Source organism: Bufo bufo, chromosome 2, assembly GCF_905171765.1.
Source record: "Bufo bufo chromosome 2, aBufBuf1.1, whole genome shotgun sequence".
Classification (NCBI taxonomy): Eukaryota; Metazoa; Chordata; class Amphibia; order Anura; family Bufonidae; genus Bufo; species Bufo bufo.
In genome coordinates, this window is record NC_053390.1 from 381192754 (window position 1) to 381212520 (window position 19767).

Below are 19767 nucleotides of genomic sequence, written 5' to 3' on the forward strand. Positions count from 1 at the left end.
CTGTAGAAGATTGGGTGTCCTGTGTTAGCCAGTCAACAATGTCCTCTGAACTTTTCGAGTTCAGGGTACGTGGCCTCTGAACACTGGGCATTATTCTAGGGCCAAATGGAATCACAGCACCACGACGGCCCCTGCGGGGTGGCCTGCCTCTGCCTGTCATTTTTTTTAGATTTGTTTAGTTGTACTATGCGTGCAAGCTACTGTGACACCAGATATGAGTGGCACTGTGCACTGGCAGAAGTTGGCAGAGTAGACGCTGTAGGCCTGACACACACGCTTGCAGACAACTAACTGCTATTCAATCTATTACAGTCAAAATAGTTTTAATGTAATCTACTGTGACACCAGATATGAGTTGCGTGATGACACTATGCACTTGCAGTGCCTGAAACACACACGCGTGCAGGCAACTGATTGCTATTATTTTACTGTCAAAATTGTTTTTTTTTTTTAAATGTAATCTACTGTGACACCAGATAGGAGTTGCGCTGGTGACACTATGCAATTGCAGGGCCTGAAACACACACGCGTGCAGGCAACTGACTGCTATTATTTTACAGTCAAAATTGTTTTAAAAAAAAATGTAATCTACTGTGACACCAGATAGGAGTTGCGCTGGTGACACTTGTCACTTGCAGGGCCTGAAACACACACGCATGCAGGCAACTGACTGCTATTATTTTACAGTCAAAATTGTTTTTGTTTTTTTTATCTAATCTACTGTGACACCAGTTAGGAGTTGTGCTGGTGACACTATGCACTTGCAGGGCCTGAAACACACACGCGTTCAGGCAACTGACTGCTATTATTTTACAGTCAAAATTATAATAAATTATTTAAATGTAATCTACTGTGACACCAGATAGGAGTTGCGCTGGTGAAACTTGTCACTTGCAGGGCCTGAAACACACACGCGTGCAGGCAACTGACTGCTATTATTTTACAGTCAAAATTATAATTAAATAATTGTCAGGACGCTGTTCTCACAGCAGAGATCAGATGAGTCTTTCAGGACTGGAGTTGACACTGAATACACTAGCCTAGCTATCGATTTCCCTATTAAATCAGCAGCAGCTACATTGTCCCTCCTCTCACTAAGACTGCAGCTTCCGAATGAATCTAAAATGGATGCTGTCCAGGAGGTGGGAGGGTCTGGGAGGGAGGGTACGCTGCTGATTGGCTGGAATGTGTCTGCTGACTGTGAGGTACAGGGTCAAAGTTTACTCAATGATAACAAATAGGGGGTGGAACTGTTCGCGGGCGAATAGTTCGGGACATCTCTATTCCCTAGTTAAGAAGAAATTCTGAAATATTATTTATTACATTTTGTATCATTTTCTCATGCTTAAAGAATCAAGCTAAAATAAGGTGCAGTTAAATATGGATAATAGAGAAAGTAACTAAAAACACATGTATGGATTTATATGAATGTATGTAATGGGACTATTGCACAGATAAAATAAAAGTTTAAAAAAATGTTTTTAAAGTTACTCATCTATGTTATTAGACTCGTAAATGGTGGTTTAAGTCATTGCAGAAAAAAGTGCATGGTAGACAATCGTGACTGGACACTAGGTGGCAGCATAGAGTTGTGTTGCTCATTAGCTAGGCTTCTGGCTGGAGACCACAAATAGAACTTCAAACTGCAGATGTGTGATTAGCCACTCACCTTGTACAGGGTCATGATGATGTTATGTCTACTGTGATTGCAAAGGCACAGTTCAGTATGAGAAGATCTAAAATAAGAAAAGACAGGGAAAAGTTATGCTGCATGAATTAGGAGAAGCTCGGTCGCTCATCATCACTGTATTGCCTGTGTCAAAACATTTCTATATCAGTAAGATGATTTCAGGAGCTTGTAAGTGGCGATCCGGTACAAGGAAAAAAAACAACAATGCAACTAACACAATATAATAACATACATCAGGTTCATTTATAATGTAAGAATGTGACATGGCACGCTAACCATTGATTTACAGATACTTCAGCCAATTCAACATTGTCTGTTCATCCATTGTGATGATCCTGTTTATGGCCAGCAAGTCACAAATTCTGGAAATATTAGGTGAACCTTCCAGTATACTTGTGTCTTGGCAATCAGGAACAATTTAGAAAGTGTAATTTTCGACCATGATAGTGTCAGGATTATAAATAATGGGAAAATCCAGCTCACCCGCTTGGTGCACGGAGATGTAGGTAAGACCTCAATAGTTCTAAAAATTATAGACATTCCAGCACCTGCAATCTTTGAGTGATGGTTTCTTTATTTCCAGTAGTGGATAATACAACATCAATGGCACAAATCTTCACATATCCATTTACAGTCAACGCGTTTCGAACAAATAAATGTTCTTACTCATGACTGGCGTGCTACCTCAAATGCTCTACTTCCTTATAAACTTTGTGATTCACCATCCCCCAATTGCTAGGGGGGGGTGGTTAAGTTTAGGTGTAGATAATGGAGTGGATAAATTATAGGTAGACTAGCCGTCTGTTTTTACTTTTAATACAAAAAAGAATCTAGTACATATAAAAAAAAAAAACACAATGTGGTTTTGCTTGGATTAGGTAAATATCTTCACAGGCACTGTGTCAACATATGTTCATTCCCTGTGTTCAGATACTGAACCAGAGAAAAAACGTAGTGTCTGAACTTGATATATACATGCAGTTAAAAACAAACATATGAACACATGGCTCCAACTTATACAGGTTGAATGGTTACTTTCTTTTTAGTAGATATACATGAATTCTTTCCTTAGATTCAAACCTGTGGGGTGTCTGGTGTTTAGCCTTAAAATCCAGAAGGCTTCTCTTTGTAGGGTTAATCTTTTTAAATCCCCTCCTCTTTGCGGGAGAAAAACACGTTCTATTGCATAAGCAGAAAAGGTGTGTAGGCTTCTATTGTGGGAGGTAATAAAATTTTGGGCGGCATTCGAAATATTCACATATGCGCTATTTGTGATATAGTTCAAATGCTCCAATAATCTAGATTAAAATTTCCGAATTGTACAACCCACATATAGAAGTCTGCATTCCACACACTCAATCACATAAACCACTACGGTAGAATTACAATTAATATATGACCTGATAGGAAAATGGTTATTGTAAGCAGAGTCTCGGAAAGTCTTCCGCGGAACGACATAACCGCAGGCTCTGCAAGGGTGACTGCCACATCGTGTGAATCCTGTATATTTTAACCAGGTCTGTTTTACATTTTGATTTGATTGGTGAGGAGGTGAAAAGAGAGGGAGACAGGGAAATTAGGATTAATCTGTGTCTGGAACTTTAAGGGGGTTTTCTCACCATAGAGTGTGAAGACATATTGTATATCCACACCAGCACTTTCTGACTAACGCTTAGAATGAAGGGACTTAGGGGGTCATTTATGAATAAAAATATGCCTCTTTTTTAGTATTTTAAAACACCTTTGTGACAAAATCTATACCTTTTTCCTACTTGCGCCACTTTTCCGAGGTGGTGGAAAAGGGGGGCATGGTGTGGGCCTGCCTCATTTACCATTTTCTACACCACTTTATGGCGTGGAAAATGGTCTTAAACTATGCCAGCAAGGGAGCTAGCATAGTTTAAGCCATGTCGCAGTGTCAGCCTGCGCCTCTACATCACCTAGGTGCATCCACTGCCAGCGCAGAGGTATTAAGACCAATTAAGACTGATTTATACGCCGGTCTTAATAAATGACCCCCTCAGTCGCTTGTGTAGTACTGTAGCCCATTCACATCTTTTTGTGCTCATTGACATGCCTAGGAGCACACTCCCATTCACTTGATGAGTGCACATAAACAAATATTAGTTCCTTCATCCTGAGAATCAGCAGGAGTTCCGGAGGTTTGATTCTCAACACTCATAAAGTTATAACATAATTCGTAAAATCCCATTAAAAGGGTATTCCAATTCCAGAGAATGATGGCTTTTGACTAGAATTTGCCTTTAATGTCAGATCAGTGCGAGTCCCACCTCTGGGACCTGTTCCTATCTCCGAGCATGGCACTCTGAGCGCAGTGAATGGAGAGCACACTGTGCATATGCAGTGTGCTCACCTTCACTACAGGGTCCCCGTTCTGGAGATAGAAGCAGGTCCCAGAGGTGGGACCTACACCTATCTAACATTGATGGCAAATTCTAATGCTATGCCATCAATGTCTGAAATGGGCAAACCCCGTTAAGCTTCAGACATTTTCATACTATTCTAACAGTGTCATATTCACACACTAAGGGTGTTGTGCAAAAGCTAAAAATCTCCAAAAGACGTCTTTTAAATGTTTACAGATTGGGCACCTAAAACTACTAAGCTTTATTGATGTCATATTATCTCAAGTTAGTATTCACATATTACAAGAAACAGGGATCTCCAGAGTGTTTCTCACTAACTGTGAGAAAGTTGCAACTGCCTTATACCTGAATCTCTTTTTGTTATCCACTTGCATAGTCTGATATTTGCTGCAAAGGGCTTTTTGATTGTAATACAGGGCCGCTTTAACCATAGGGCAAACGGTGCACATGCCCCAGGACCCCATTTTTTTAAATTCAAATTGTAATACAGTACAAAACAGAAAATTGTAGCAGTAAAGCTCCTCATTATAACCAAAAAAACAACAAAAACATATAGAGGCCACAGAGTTAATGTAGCCATACAACTAGCAAGTGCTCATTCAGATAAATGATCTTAAACTAGTTTGTGTTCTGGCCTGTGAACATGGACACATTTTTATAGGGACCACTCACAGATAATGTCTTGTCTTTTTTTTGTAAAAGCTAATTTTTTTGTAAATTTTGGCAAAGCAGTGGAATCAAAATTTACAAAACTTCGCTCATCACTACTAATGATCTTAATTTTTTATTGTTAATTTAATTATTTACACTGAGTAAAAATATAAACGCAACACTTTCGGTTTTGCTCCCATTTTGCATGAACTGAACTCAAAAACTCAAAGATCTGAAACATTTTCTACATACACAAAAGACCCATTACTCTCAAATATTGTTCACAAATCTGTCTAAATCTGTGTTAGTGAGCACTTAATCTTTGCTGAGATAATACATTCCACCTCACAGCTGTGGCATATCAAGGTGCTGATTAGACAGCATGAATATTAGACTTCCCACAATAAAAGTCCACTCTGAAATGTGCACAGTTTTGCCTTACTGGGGGGGGGGGGGGGTCGGGTTGGGGCGGAAAACCTGTCACTATCTGGTGTGGCCACCATTTGCCTCATGCAGTGCAACACTTCTCCGTTGCATAGAGTTGATCAGGTTGTTGATTGTGGCCTGTGGAATGTTGGTCCACTCCACTTCAATAGCTGTGCGAAGTTGCAGAATATTGGCAGGAACTGGAATACGCTGTCGTATACGCCGATTCAGAGCATCCCAAACATGCTCAATGGGTGACATGTCCGGTGAGTATGCTGGCCATGCAAGAACTGGGATGTTTTCAGCTTCCAGCAATTGTGTACAGATCCTTGCAATATGGGGCTGTGCATTATCATGAGGTGATGGTCGTGGATGATTGGCACAACAATGGGCCTCAGGATCTCGTCACTGTATCTCTGTGAATTCAAAATGCCATCAATAAAATGCACCTGTGTTCATTGTCCATAACATACGGCTGCCCATACCATAACCCCACCGCCACCATGGGCCACTCGGTCAACAACGTTGACGTCAGCAAACTGCTCACCCACACGACATCACGCATGCCAATTGCATGCTCCCTCAAATGTGACATCTGTGGAATTGTGCTGTGTGATCAAACTGCACATTTCAGAGTGGGCTTTTACTGTGGGCAGTCTCAGGCACACCTGTGCAATATTCATGCTGTCTAATAGTGATGGACGAACATCGGCTGGGCGGTTCGCAATTAAATGTTCGCGAACCGTGCATTCTCAGCAGGCCCCATGGACTTTAATGAGAAGGCCTGCAGGTGAGCTGACTCTGTAAAACATTAAATGCGAGGGCCTGCAGGTGAGCTGACCCTGTAAAAGATAGTAGGCAAGGGCCTGCAGGTGAGCTGACCCTGTAAAACATTAGTTCCGAGGGCCTTCTGGTGAGCTAACCCTGTAAAACATTATATGTGAGGGCCTGCAGGTGAGCTGACCCTGTAAAAGATTGTAGGTGAAGGCCTGCAGGTGAGCTGACTCTGTAAAACATTATATGCAAGGGCCTGCAGGTGAGCTGACCCTATAAAACATTATATGCGAGGGCCTGAAGGTGAACTGACCCTGTGAAAGATTGTAGGTGAGGGTCTGCGGGTCAGCTGACCCTGTAAAACATTATTTGCGAGGGCCTGCAGGTGAGCTGAACTTGTAAAAGATTGTAGGTGATGGCCTGCAGATGAGCTGACCCTGTAAAACATTATATGCGAGGGCCTGCAGGTGAGCTGTCTCTGTAAAACATTATATGCGAGGGCCCTGCAGGTGAGCTAACCCTGTAAAACAGTATATGCGTGGGCCTGCAGGTGAAATGGTTAGGGAACAGCATGGTAGGATGGCTGGATGCATCTTGGACTCCTAGGTCACTGCTGGGAACGATGTTGTCTGAGTAGTACGCCACTTTTACAGACTGACAATAATATGCCCAAAACCGAAGATAAAATTTATTTTAGCGAAAAAATTTGTAGGAAAAATTCTTTCCTGTATATTTACTTGTATATAAAGTGCAAGTGCTGCCAAACATTACAAGGAAGAGGCACTCCGATACAACCTGTATATCACATAAAGGAGGGCCTCATTCACATTGTGGTACAATAGTTCAGGTAGTGGGACTCCTACACTCATAAAGCCTATGCACTAAGTGAAAGGGCTGCCAAAAATTACAAGGAACCGGCACTACAATATACACTTTGTTACACATAAAGGAGGGCAGCATACACACCCTTTAAAAATTATGATTGATGGCCTGCTGGTGACCCTCAAAAACATTTGGAGCAAGGGCCTGCTGATATGACCATCTTAAACATTAAGAGTGAGGGTCTGCTGCTGATGTGACCAGCTAAAACATTAGGGGTGAAGGTCTGGTGCTGAGCTGACCCTATAAAACATTAGGGGCGAGTGCCTGCTGCTGATCTGACCCTCTAAAACATTAAGAGTGAGGGTCTGCTGCTGAGCTGACCATCAAAAAAATTATGGTTGAGGACCTGCAGGTGAGCTGACCCCATAAAACATTATATGCGAGGGCCTGCAGATGAGCTGACCCTGTAAAACATTATATGCGAGGGCCTTAAGGTGAGCTGACCCTGTAAAAGATTGTAGGTGAGGGCCTTAAGGTGAGCTGACCCTGTAAAACATTATATGCGAAGGCCTGTAGGTGAGCTGACCCTATAAAACATTATAAGCAAGGGCCTGAAGGTGAGCTGACTATGTAAAAGATTGTAGGTGAGGGCCTGCAGGTTAGCTGACCCTGTAAAACATTATATGCGAGGGCCTGCAGGTGAGCTGACCCTGTAAAAGATAGTAGGTAAGGGCCTGCAGGTGAGCTGACCCTGTAAAACATTATATGGGAGGGCTTACAGGTGATCTGACCCTATAAAACATTATATGTGGGGGCCTGCAGGTGAGCTGACCCTGTAAAAGATTGTAGGTGAAGGCCTGCAGGTGAGCTGACTCTGTAAAACATTATATGCGAGGGCCTGCAGGTGAGCTGACCCTGTAAAACATTATATGTGAGGGCCTGCTGGTGAGCTGACCCTCTAAAAAACTGTAGGTAAGGGCCTGCAGGTGAGCTGACCATGTAAAAGATAGTAGGTGAGGGCCTGCAGTTGAGCTGACCCTGTAAAACATTATTTGCAAGGGCCTGCAGGTGAGCTGACCCTGTAAAAAATTGTAGGTAAGGGCCTGCAGGTGAGCTAACCCTGTAAAACATTATATTCGAGGAATTATAGGTGAGCGATGAAAAGAGGTCCTCGTAATATCCGAGTGTGGGATCACTTGTTTGGCCAGACTGTACATGGTGGGAGGAAGGAGGATCAGGGTGAGGATTGTGTTGACCAGACTCCTGGCTACTGAAACTGGACTTGGTGGAAGACAGGGTGGTGCTTAACCGACTTGAAGCATTATCTGCTGCAATCCAACCGACCACCTGGTCACACTGGTCTGACTTCAAGAGTGGTGTCCTGCGCCGCCCCGCAAACTGGGACATAAAGCTAGGTATCGTGGATGATTGTTTTTCTTGTGCTCTGGCAGCAGGGACAGTTTCTCCTCGCCCAGGTCCACGGCCTCTGCGTGCACCATCAGCATCATGGCCACTTTCCCGTCACTTACTGCTCACCTTCTTCATTTTAAATGTGTTATATTCTTGAAAGTATGTCACATGTACAGTAGTGTAGGATTTGGAAGTGTATGCGCAAAAAAGGTATTTGTGATTAGGAAACATTATACAGGACAGGTACCACAGGTAATGTCACTGTTCACAGTGCCTATGGAAAAACGTACACTGATTGTCACTGTTATTTTAGGGATGCACACACTTTAAACAGGAGATGTGGTGCGGATAATATAACTGTCCGCAGCGGACACCATCTACGGAAAAAGTGCACTGAATGTCACTGATTTTTCAGGGATGCGCACACTTTAAACAGGAGATGTGGCTTGGATAATTTAACTGTCCGCAGCGGACACCGTGTAATGAAAAAGGTGCACTGGATGTCACTGATATTTTAGGGATGACCACACTTTAAACAGGAGATGTGGCTCGGATAATTTAACTGTACGCAGCGGACACCGTCTACGGAAAAATATACACTGGATATCACTGATATTTTAGGGATGCGCACACTTTAAACAGGAGATGTGGCGCGGATAATTTAACTGTCCGCAGCGGACACCGTCTACGGAAAAAGTGCACTGGATGTCACTGATATTTTAGGGATGCGCACACTGTAAACAGGAGATGTGGCGCGGATAATTTAACTGTCCGCAGCGGACACAGTCTATGGAAAAAGTGCACTGGATGTCACTGATATTTTAGGGATGTGCACACTTTAAACAGGAGATGTGGCGCGAATAATTTAACTGTCCGCAGCGGACACCGTGTACGGAAAAAGGTACACTGGGTGTCACTGATATTTTTGGGATGCGCACACTTTAAACAGGAGATGTGGCTCGGATAATTTAACTGTCCGCAACGGACACCGTCTACGGAAAAAGGTTCACTGGATGTCACTGATATTTTAGGTATGCGCACACTTTGAAAAGGATATGTGGTGCGGATAATTTAACTGTCCGCAGCGGACACCGTCTATGGAAAAAGTGCACTGGATGTCACTGATATTTTAGGGATGCGCACACTTTAAACAGAAGATGTGGCGCGGATAATTTAACTCTCTGCAGCGAACACCTTCTACGGAAAAGGTACACTGGATGTCACTGATATTTTAGTGATGCGCACACTTTAAACAGCAGATGTGGCCGGGATAATTTAACTGTCCGCAGCGAACACCGTCTACGGAAAAAGGTTCACTGGATGTCACTGATATTTTAGGTATGCGCACACTTTGAAAAGGAGATGTGGTGCGGATAATTTAACTGGCCGCAGCGGACACTGTTAATGGAAAAAGGTACACTGGATGTCACTGATATTTTAGGGATGCGCACACTTGAAACAGGAGATGTGGCACGGATAATTTAACTGTCCGCAGCGGACACCGTGTACGGAAAAAGTGCACTGGAGGTCACTGATATTTTAGGGATGCGCACACTTTAAACAGGAGATGTGGCGCGGACAATTTAACTGTCCGCAGCGGACACCGTCTATGGAAAAAGTGCACTGGATGTCACTGATATTTTAGGGATGCGCACACTTTAAACAGAAGATGTGGCACGGATAATTTAACTGTCTGCAGCGGACACCTTCTACGGAAAAGGTACACTGGATGTCACTGATATTTTAGTGATGCACACACTTTAAACAGCAGATGTGGCGCGGATAATTTAACTGTCCGCAGCGAACACCGTCTACGGAAAAAGGTTCACTGGATATCACTGATATTTTAGGTATGCGCACACTTTGAAAAGGAGATGTGGTGCGGATAATTTAACTGGCCGCAGCGGACACTGTTAATGGAAAAAGGTACACTGGATGTCACTGATATTTTAGGGATGCGCACACTTGAAACAGGAGATGTGGCGCGGATAATTTAACTGTCCGCAGCGGACACCGTCTATGGAAAAAGTGCACTGAATGTCACTGATATTTTAGGGATGCGCACACTTTAAACAGAAGATGTGGCGCGGATAATTTAACTCTCTGCAGCGAACACCTTCTTCGGAAAAGGTACACTGGATGTCACTGATATTTTAGTGATGCGCACACTTTAAACAGCAGATGTGGCCGGGATAATTTAACTGTCCGCAGTGGTCTATTACATGGTATTTAGCGCAGGATGCGCTAAAAATATATATTGCTGCTGTCACACAAAATATTCCTTAAACGGACTTTTGGGTCTCTGAAAAGTATTTTGTATAAAAATCTTCCTATTACACCCCCTACACTGTCTGTCCCTTCTTATGCACAGCTCTCCCTAACACTGAGCAATTTAGCGCAGGTTGCGCTACAAACATATATTGCTGCTGTCACACACAATAGTTCTTACAAGGACTTTTGGGTCTCTGAAACGTTTTGGTACAAAAAAAAAATTAAATGACTCTCCCTACACTCTCTGTCCCTTCCTATGCTCAGCTCAGCTCCCTGATTACAAATGAGCCGAACATGCATCATCGGGTTCTATATAGTACCCGATGACGCATTCTGGCCAGCCAATCACTGTAATGCTAGTCGGCAACATAGCTACTGGAATTACAGTGAGGGCAGCACCTACCTTCACGTTTATTGGCTGCGTAGCAGCCAAGAAACATGCATGGAGGGGACTTGAGCATGGCGCTCGAGCACATAGGGTACTCGGCCGAGTACCGCCATGTGCCAAGCATCGAGATGCTCAAGCTGAACAGGTGTTCAGCCGAGCATGCTCGATCATGACTACTAGTAATACTCATAACTAGGAGAAATAATAAATAAATGGCACAACATAGACTGATAAGAATAGATGTAATTTGTAATACATGGTAAATGCAAGTAATTACTAAAGCAGACATGTCAGTAAAAGTCACAGGTCCTCTTTAATCATTTTCTATGTAACTTTGGCTTTTTACTGTGAACTAAGTATGCTGCCATGGAGAGCGGCGCCCGGGGATCTCACTGCACTTACTATTATCCCTGGGCGCCGCTCCGTTCTCCCGTTATCCCCTCCGGTATCTTTACTCACTAAGTTATAGTAGGCAGTGTCTGCCCTTGTCCTGTGGGCGTCTCCCCCTCCTAGGCTGCAGCACTGGCCAATCGCAGTGCATAGCTCACAGCCTGGGAGTTTTTTTTCTCCCAGGCTGTGAGCTGTGCGCTGCGATTGGCCAGCGCTACAGCCTAGGAGAAGGAGACGCCCACAGGACAAGGGCAGACACCGCCTACTATAACTTAGTGAGTGAAGATACCGGAGGGGATAACGGGAGAACGGAGTGGCGCCCAGGGATAATAGTAAGTGCAGTGAGATCCCCGGGCGCCGCTCTCCATGGCAGCATACTTAGTTCACAATGTTTTTCAAGGTGAAAGGTCCTCTTTAAGGATTTTATTGTGTAAAACTGAAAAAAATAGACATATTTGGTATTGCTGCATCCATAACAAACTACTCTATAAAAATATCACATGATCTATCCCATCAGGTGAACAGCATTAAAAACTATGCAAGACCACACCGCCCAAAAAACATAATATCAAACCATCAAAAAATCTTATGCACCTTTAAACAGTACCAATGAAAATATCACCTCATCCCGCAAAAAAAGAGCCCTCACAAGACCATTATTATTACTATCTATCTGAAAGTGCCATTAAAGGGTTTCTGTCACCAGAAATACATAAATTAAACTGGCTGACATTAGCGATGTGCTAATGTCAGCTGAACCTAACTAGCCTATTCCTAGTTTTATCCATGCCCCTGTTACTCCATAAATGTAACTTTTATAATATGCAAATTAGCCTCTAGGAGCAGTGGGCGCATTGCTTCTGCTCCTAGAGGCTCCGTTCTCCCACCTCTGTCACCTCCCTCCAAATCTTGATTGACAGGGCCAGGCAGCGTTTGCATCCTGCTGCCGGCCCTGAGTGCATTGCAAATCTCGCGCCTGCGCCGTGCCATTTAGTATTCGGCGCTGGCATAGTGAAGGCAGGACGCTCACTGGCTGCCGACTTCCTTACTGCGTCTGCTCTGAATACTGAATGGCACGGCGCAGGCGTGAGATTGACCATGCACTCAGGTACGGCAGGGGGATGCAAACGCTGCCTGACCCTGTCAATCAAGACTTGGAGGTAGGTGACAGAGGTGGGAGAACGAAGCCTCTTGGAGCAGGAGCAACACCTCCCCCCTGCTCTTAGAGGCTAATTTGCATATTATAAAAGTTACATTTATGTTGAAACGGGAGCATGGATAAAACTAGGATATAAATTATAAAAAAAAAAATTAAATTCAAATGTTTCCATTGGGTAAAAATAGAAAAGTTTTTTATTTTATTTTATATATATATATATATATATATATATACACTCACCTTAAGAATTATTAGGAACACCATACTAATACGGTGTTGGACCCCCTTTTGCCTTCAGAACTGCCTTAATTCTACGTGGCATTGATTCAACAAGGTGCTGATAGCATTCTTTAGAAATGTTGGCCCATATTGATAGGATAGCATCTTGCAGTTGATAGAGATTTGAGGGATGCACATCCAGGGCACGAAGCTCCCGTTCCACCACATCCCAAAGATGCTCTATTGGGTTGAGATCTGGTGACTGTGGGGGCTATTTTAGCACAGTGAACTCATTGTCATGTTCAAGAAACCAATTTGAAATGATTCGAGCTTTGTGACATGGTGTATTATCCTGCTGGAAGTAGCCATCAGAGGATGGATACATGTTCTCATTCTGTTTACGCCAAATTCGGACTCTACCATTTAAATGTCTCAAAGGAAATCGAGACTCATCAGAGCAGGCAACATTTTTCCAGTCTTCAACAGTCCAATTTTGGTGAGCTCGTGCAAATTGTAGCCTCTTTTTCCTATTTGTAGTGGAGATGAGTGGTACCCGGTGGGGTCTTCTGCTGTTGTAGCCCATCCGCCTCAAGGTTGTGCGTGTTGTGGCTTCACAAATGCTTTGCTGCATACCTCGGTTATTTCAGTCAACGTTGCTCTTCTATCAGCTTGAATCAGTCGGCCCATTCTCCTCTGACCTCTAGCATCCACAAGGCATTTTTGCCCACAGGACTGACGCATACTTTATGTTTTTCCCTTTTCACACCATTCTTTGTAAACCCTAGAAATGGTTGTGCGTGAAAATCCCAGTAACTGAGCAGATTGTGAAATACTCAGACCGGCCCGTCTGGCACAAACAACCATGCCATGCTCAAAATTGCTTAAATCACCTTTCTTTCCCATTCTGACATTCAGTTTGGAGTTCAGGAGATTGTCTTGACCAGGACCACACCCCTAAATGCATTGAAGCAACTGCCATGTGATTGGTTGACTAGATAATTGCATTAATGAGAAATAGAACAGGTGTTCCTAATAATTCTTTAGGTGAGTGTATATACACTGCTCAAAAAAATAAAGGGAACACTTAAACAACACAATGTAACTCCAAGTCAATCACACTTCTGTGAAATCAAACTGTCCACTTAGGAAGCAACACTGAGTGACAATCAATTTCACATGCTGTTGTGCAAATGGGATAGACAACAGGTGGAAATTATAGGCAATTAGCAAGACACCCCCAATAAAGGAGTGGTTCTGCAGGTGGTGACCTGACCACTTCTCAGTTTCTATGCTTCCTGGCTGATGTTTTGGTCACTTTTGAATGCTGGCGGTGCTTTCACTCTAGTGGTAGCATGAGACGGAGTTTACAACCCACACAAGTGGCTCAGGTAGTGCAGCTTAATCAGGATGGCACATCAATGCGAGCTGTGGCAAGAAGGTTTGCTGTGTCTGTCAGCGTAGTGTCCAGAGCATGGAGGCGCTACCAGGAGACAGGCCAGTACATCAGGAGACGTGGAGGAGGCCGTAGGAGGGCAACAACCCAGCAGCAGGACCGCTACCTCCACCTTTGTGCAAGGAGGAACAGGAGGAGCACTGCCAGAGCCCTGCAAAATGATCTCCAGCAGGCCACAAATGTGCATGTGTCTGCTCAAACGGTCAGAAACAGACTCCATGAGGGTGATATGAGGGCCCAACGTTCACAGGTGGGGGTTGTGCTTACAGCCCAACACCGTGCAGGACGTTTGGCATTTGCCAGAAAACACCAAGATTGGCAAATTCGCCACTTGCGCCCTGTGCTCTTCACAGATGAAAGCAGGTTCACACTGAGCACATGTGACAGACGTGACAGAGTCTGGTGACGCCGTGGAGAACGTTCTGCTGCCTGCAACATCCTCCAGCATGACCGGTTTGGCATTAGGTCAGTAATGGTGTGGGGTGGCATTTCTTTGGAGGGCCGCACAGCCCTCCATGTGCTCGCCAGAGGTAGCCTGACTGCCATTAGGTACCGAGATGAGATCCTCAGACCCCTTGTGAGACCATATGCTGGTGCGGTTGGCCCTGGGTTCCTCCTAATGCAAGACAATGCTAGACCTCATGTGGCTGGAATGTGTCAGCAGTTCCTGAAACACGAAGGCATTGATGCTATGGACTGGCCCGCCCCTTCCCCAGACCTGAATCCAATTGAGCACATCTGGGACATCACGTCTCGCTCTATCCACCAACGTCACGTTGCACCACAGACTGTCCAGGAGTTGGCAGATGCTTTAGTCCAGGTCTGGGAGGAGATCCCTCAGGAGACCGTCCACCACCTCATCAGGAGCATGCACAGGCGTTGTAGGGAGGTCATACAGGCACGTGGAGGCCACACACACTACTGAGCATCATTTTGACTTGTTTTAAGGACATTACATCAAAGTTGGATCAGCCTGTAGTGTGTTTCTCCACTTTAATTTTGAGGGTGACTCCAAATCCAGACCTCCATGGGTTAAAAAATTTGATTTCCATTTTTTTCTTTTGTGTGATTTTGTTGTCAGCACATTCAACTATGTAAAGAACAAAGTATTTCAGAAGAATATTTAATTAATTCAGATCTAGGATGTGTTATTTTTGTGTTCCCTTTATTTTTTTGAGCAGTGTATATATATATATATATATATATATATATATAATACCACAAATAATGCAGCAGCACAGTCAGATGTAGAGCTCTGGGTGCAAGAAATCCTCACAGAGGCTGGCTTGTCCTCCAAGATATATATTCAAAGAATGAAGAGGCAGCACTTCCAGTTGTTAGGTGATAGGGTGACGACCCCAAACTTTATTCCAGCTACGTTTCTGCCTTCTCAATGAGCTTGACAAAGGCCTCATTGAGAAGGCAGAAACGTAGCTGGAATAAAGTTTGGGGTCGTCACCCTATCACCTAACAACTGGAAGTGCTGCCTCTTCATTCTTTGAATATATATATATATATATATATATATATATATATATATATATATATATATATGTAATTATACTGCCCAGCAGAATAAAGTTAAAATTAAAATTTCCTGCACTGGGTATGCCACAATAATAAAACTCAAAGAGCAAGAGTTGCTGCCTTTTCTTTATCCTGCTTCCCAAAAAGTAAAATAAATAATGATCAAAAGGTCGTATGCAATCCAAAATAGAACCAATGATAATGGCAACTTATTCCATAACAAATAAGCCCCCCCTCCCCCACCCCTTAGCTATGTTGAGAGAAAATAAGAAAGCTTATGGTTCTCAGAGAATAGCTGTACGGGTTATCGAGAGGCCGCGAGAAAGCAATATGGCACCTATAAACCAATTCATCAAAATCTGTGCTGCAAAAGCCAAAAGGTGGTCTTTCCCTTCTGAAGCCTATAGTCTACCTAAGGAGTAGTTTACATCCATGTTTATGCCATTTCCGTACCCAGTGGGCTTGCACAAGTTAAATCGCTGACGCTGTGTTTTTTTTTTTTCCACACAGCGCCCGGCCGAAGAGCAGAGTGAGGAGGCGAGGCGGTGCGCGCATGGGAGTTAGTTCCTGATAGGCTCCACCAACCTTACAGGCGGGAAAGACAGTGCGGAGCCAGGAGCCAGAGCAAGAAGAAGCAGAAGATGGCTGCCACACACACTGTCGCTGGATCAGTAGTAGATTCAAAGTCCAGGCAGAGAGACAGTAATTCAAAAGCGACCCTGACAGAGTGAGTGACAGTCAGTGTCACTGTCCCAGACTCCCAGTCCCACCCTGAGTGTGTAATTAGGTTAGTAATGTACTGTGTTGGCATGGTCTGAGGGCAGGCAGGCGTTAGGGGTAATATATAATAATATGAGTGAAGTGCCACTGTGCCAGTCAGTGCCATGAGAGCCAGGCCAAGGCTGCCAACAGATGGCATCATGGCACTGCACTGCAGTCAGTGTGCTGGTGAAGCATGACCAGGGACACTGAGACAGTCAGGGCCGGTTCTAGGTGAAATGGGGCCCTGGGGCGAAAAACATTAAGGGGCCCCCCCATGACACTTGATGACTTTTACAGAAGAAACTGTATATTTTGGAGCACAGTGTAGCAGTATACTGTATATTGCGTGGCACAGTGTAGGCTATATGTGTATAACATAAACATATTTCATATGAAAACTTACAGTTACTTGGCTTGGCCCTTGGGGATCTCGGACATCACTTCAACACTTGGCCGGGGGCTCGGTGGAGCTGATGTTGCATTTTATCCTAATGAGAAAGATTTCATAATAAGGATTTGGAGAATGGGCAGAAGAATAGCAGAGACAGGATGGTGCTGCTGCAAGGGGGTCATACCATGGGGGAGTAATAAACCCCACCATAATGCCCCCCAGTAGAAATAATTCTCCTTATAATGTGACAGTGCAAAAAATACCCCCTTGTAATGCCCCCAGTTGAGCTAATGTCCCCATAGTGCTCCCATAATGTGCCAGTATAAAATACCCCTATATAGTGACCCCAGTAAATGCCCCCATAGTGCTCCTCTCCCCCCTAGTGCCCCCATAATGTGCCAGTATAAAATACCCGATATATAGTGCGCCAGTAGATGCCCTCAGTGTCCCTCAATTTGTAAGCATAAAATACCCCTTCTCAGTGCCCCCGTAGATGACCCCATAGTAGTCCTCTCCCCCCTTCCCCATAGTACCCACCACAATGTGTCCCAGTATAAAATGCCCCTATACAGAGCCCCCATATAAAATAACCGTTCTTTGTGGCCTCACTAGATGCCCCTATAGTGCCACCAATAATGTGCCAGTAGGAAGTGCCCACATAGATGTCCCCCAATAATGTGCCAGTAAAATGTGCCCTCATAGATGCCCCCCAATCATGTGCCAGTAGGCTGAGCCCCCATCAGCATGTGCCAGTAGCCATAGGCGGCCCCCCTATCATGTGCCAGTAGCCATAGGGCCCCCTATCATGTGCCAGTAGCCTGAGCCCCCATCAACATGTGCCAGTAGCCATAGGCGGCCCCCCCTATCATGTGCCAGTAACCATAGGCGGCCCCCCCTATCATGTACCAGTGCCCATAGGCGGCCCCCCTATCATGTGCCAGTAGCCATAGGGCCCCCCCTATCATGTGCCACTAGCCATAGGGCCCCCCCTATCATGTGCCATTAGCCATAGGGCCCCCCTATCATGTGCCACTAGCCATAGGGCCCCCCCTATCATTTGCCATTTGCCACCAGTATTGTACAGAAAAAAAAAAAGAAAAAGAACACTTATACTTACCTCCTTGGCAGCGATGCGATGCAGGCCTTTTCCGGCCTGTGTCCCGCTCTGTGTACGGCTCAGGGCTCAGGCGGCGCGATGACGTCATCGTGCCGCCTGCGCCGGCCTCTGATAGGCTGCCGGTCTAGTGCCTGCAGCCTATCAGAGGAAGGGAAAGGGACACACCTCTCCCTCCCCTGCCGCACAGCCATCTGTATCGCTGTCCTGAGGACGGCGATACAGATGACTGAAGATGAGAGCTTCCACAATGGAAGCGCTCATCTCCGTCTGATACTGACTGTCCTGCCTGCCTAAAGTTAGTTGCAGGCCGGCGCGGGGGGGGCCCCTAAGGACTCGGGGGCCCGGGGGCAATTGCCCCCCTTGCCTCTATGGAAGTGCTGGCCCTGGAGACAGTATGCCTCTCTGGGATGCCATCTGCCCATCTCTGCTGTGCATATACCAGGCCTACCCTGGTATATGGACAGCAGAGATGGGCAGATGGCATCCTCTGGGCAGTACTGTCTCTCTGGTCATCCTTCACCAGCACCCTGACTGCCACGGTCCTGCTTGGACTGGCTCTCATGGCACTTCACTGCCTGGTGAGTGGCTATCAGCACTGAGTGACAGTCAGTGTCACAGTGTGACTGAGTCAAGCACCAGGCAGTGAAGTGCCATGAGAGCCAGGCCAAGCAGGTGGCAGTAAGGGTGCTGGTGAAGGATGACCAGAGAGACAATACTGCCCAGAGGATGCCATCTGCCCATCTCTGCTGTCCATATATCAGGCCAGGCCTACCAGCTTTACCCCTTGATATACCATCTGCCCGCCTGGTCACCCCACCTAACACTCAGGGAGATAAGTGACTCAGACTGTTAGGTGTGGGGTGACCAGGCGGTATATGAAGGGGTAATACTGGTAGGCCTGGTATATTGACAGCAGAGATGGGCAGATGGCATCCTCTGGGGGTTGTATCTTACATAGGACTATATGCTGAAGGAGCTGAAGGGAGAGTGATGTATTTTGCATGGGACTGTATGCTGGAGGGGCTGAAGGCAGGGCATTGATGTATCTTACATGGGACTGTATGCTGGAGGAGCGGAAGGCAGGGGGAGTGATGTATTTTATATGGGACTGTTTTCAAGAAGGACTGAAGGCAGGGGGAGTGATGTGTCTTACACTGGACTGTATGTTGGAGGGGCCCATAATTATTACTATAATACAGAGGGGGCCATAATTATTACAATAATACTACAGAGGTGGTCATTATAATAATGATACAGAGGGGGCCATTATATATTATAATTATACAGAGAGCATTATACTTATGGGCACTACAGGGGAAGGGGAGGTCTGTTATTTCAGGATGATATTAAAGTGAGGAATCTAAAACATTTTCTGCGAAACTTTGCAGAGACGAGACGCGGTTGAAAGAAGGTGTCATGATGGTCCTATCTCCGAATGGAGACGCTGAGGAAAGTCTGCCTCACAGGAGATGTCACTGTTTGTAACAGGTATGATGCTGTATTCTCCTGTATATTTCATAGCAATGTATGTTATGTCCATCCAAATATCTGTTTCACGGTAGGGTACCGGGTATATAGAATTTGTCCCACACTGCCTCAGCCCGGCCCCAGACTTGAGGTCACATTGTGTGTGTTCTGAATTCTGGGGCCTCACACCCATCTACTACATTATCTGTACTCGGAGTTATCACTATGTTATCTGTGGTGTTACGTAGAACTGCAGGTGATATCTACTACATTATTTGTATAAAAAAAGGGGCGTGGTCACAGGTTGGGGGGGGGGGTGAATACTTGGCTTGCCCCGGGTGCTGGCTACCTACGCTACGCCACTGGGGCCATATGTAGGATGTTTATAAAACCAGGAAACACAGCATAATAATAAGAGGGCTGACTTTTCACATTGGCACAGGAGGGGCACAACTTGTTGGGC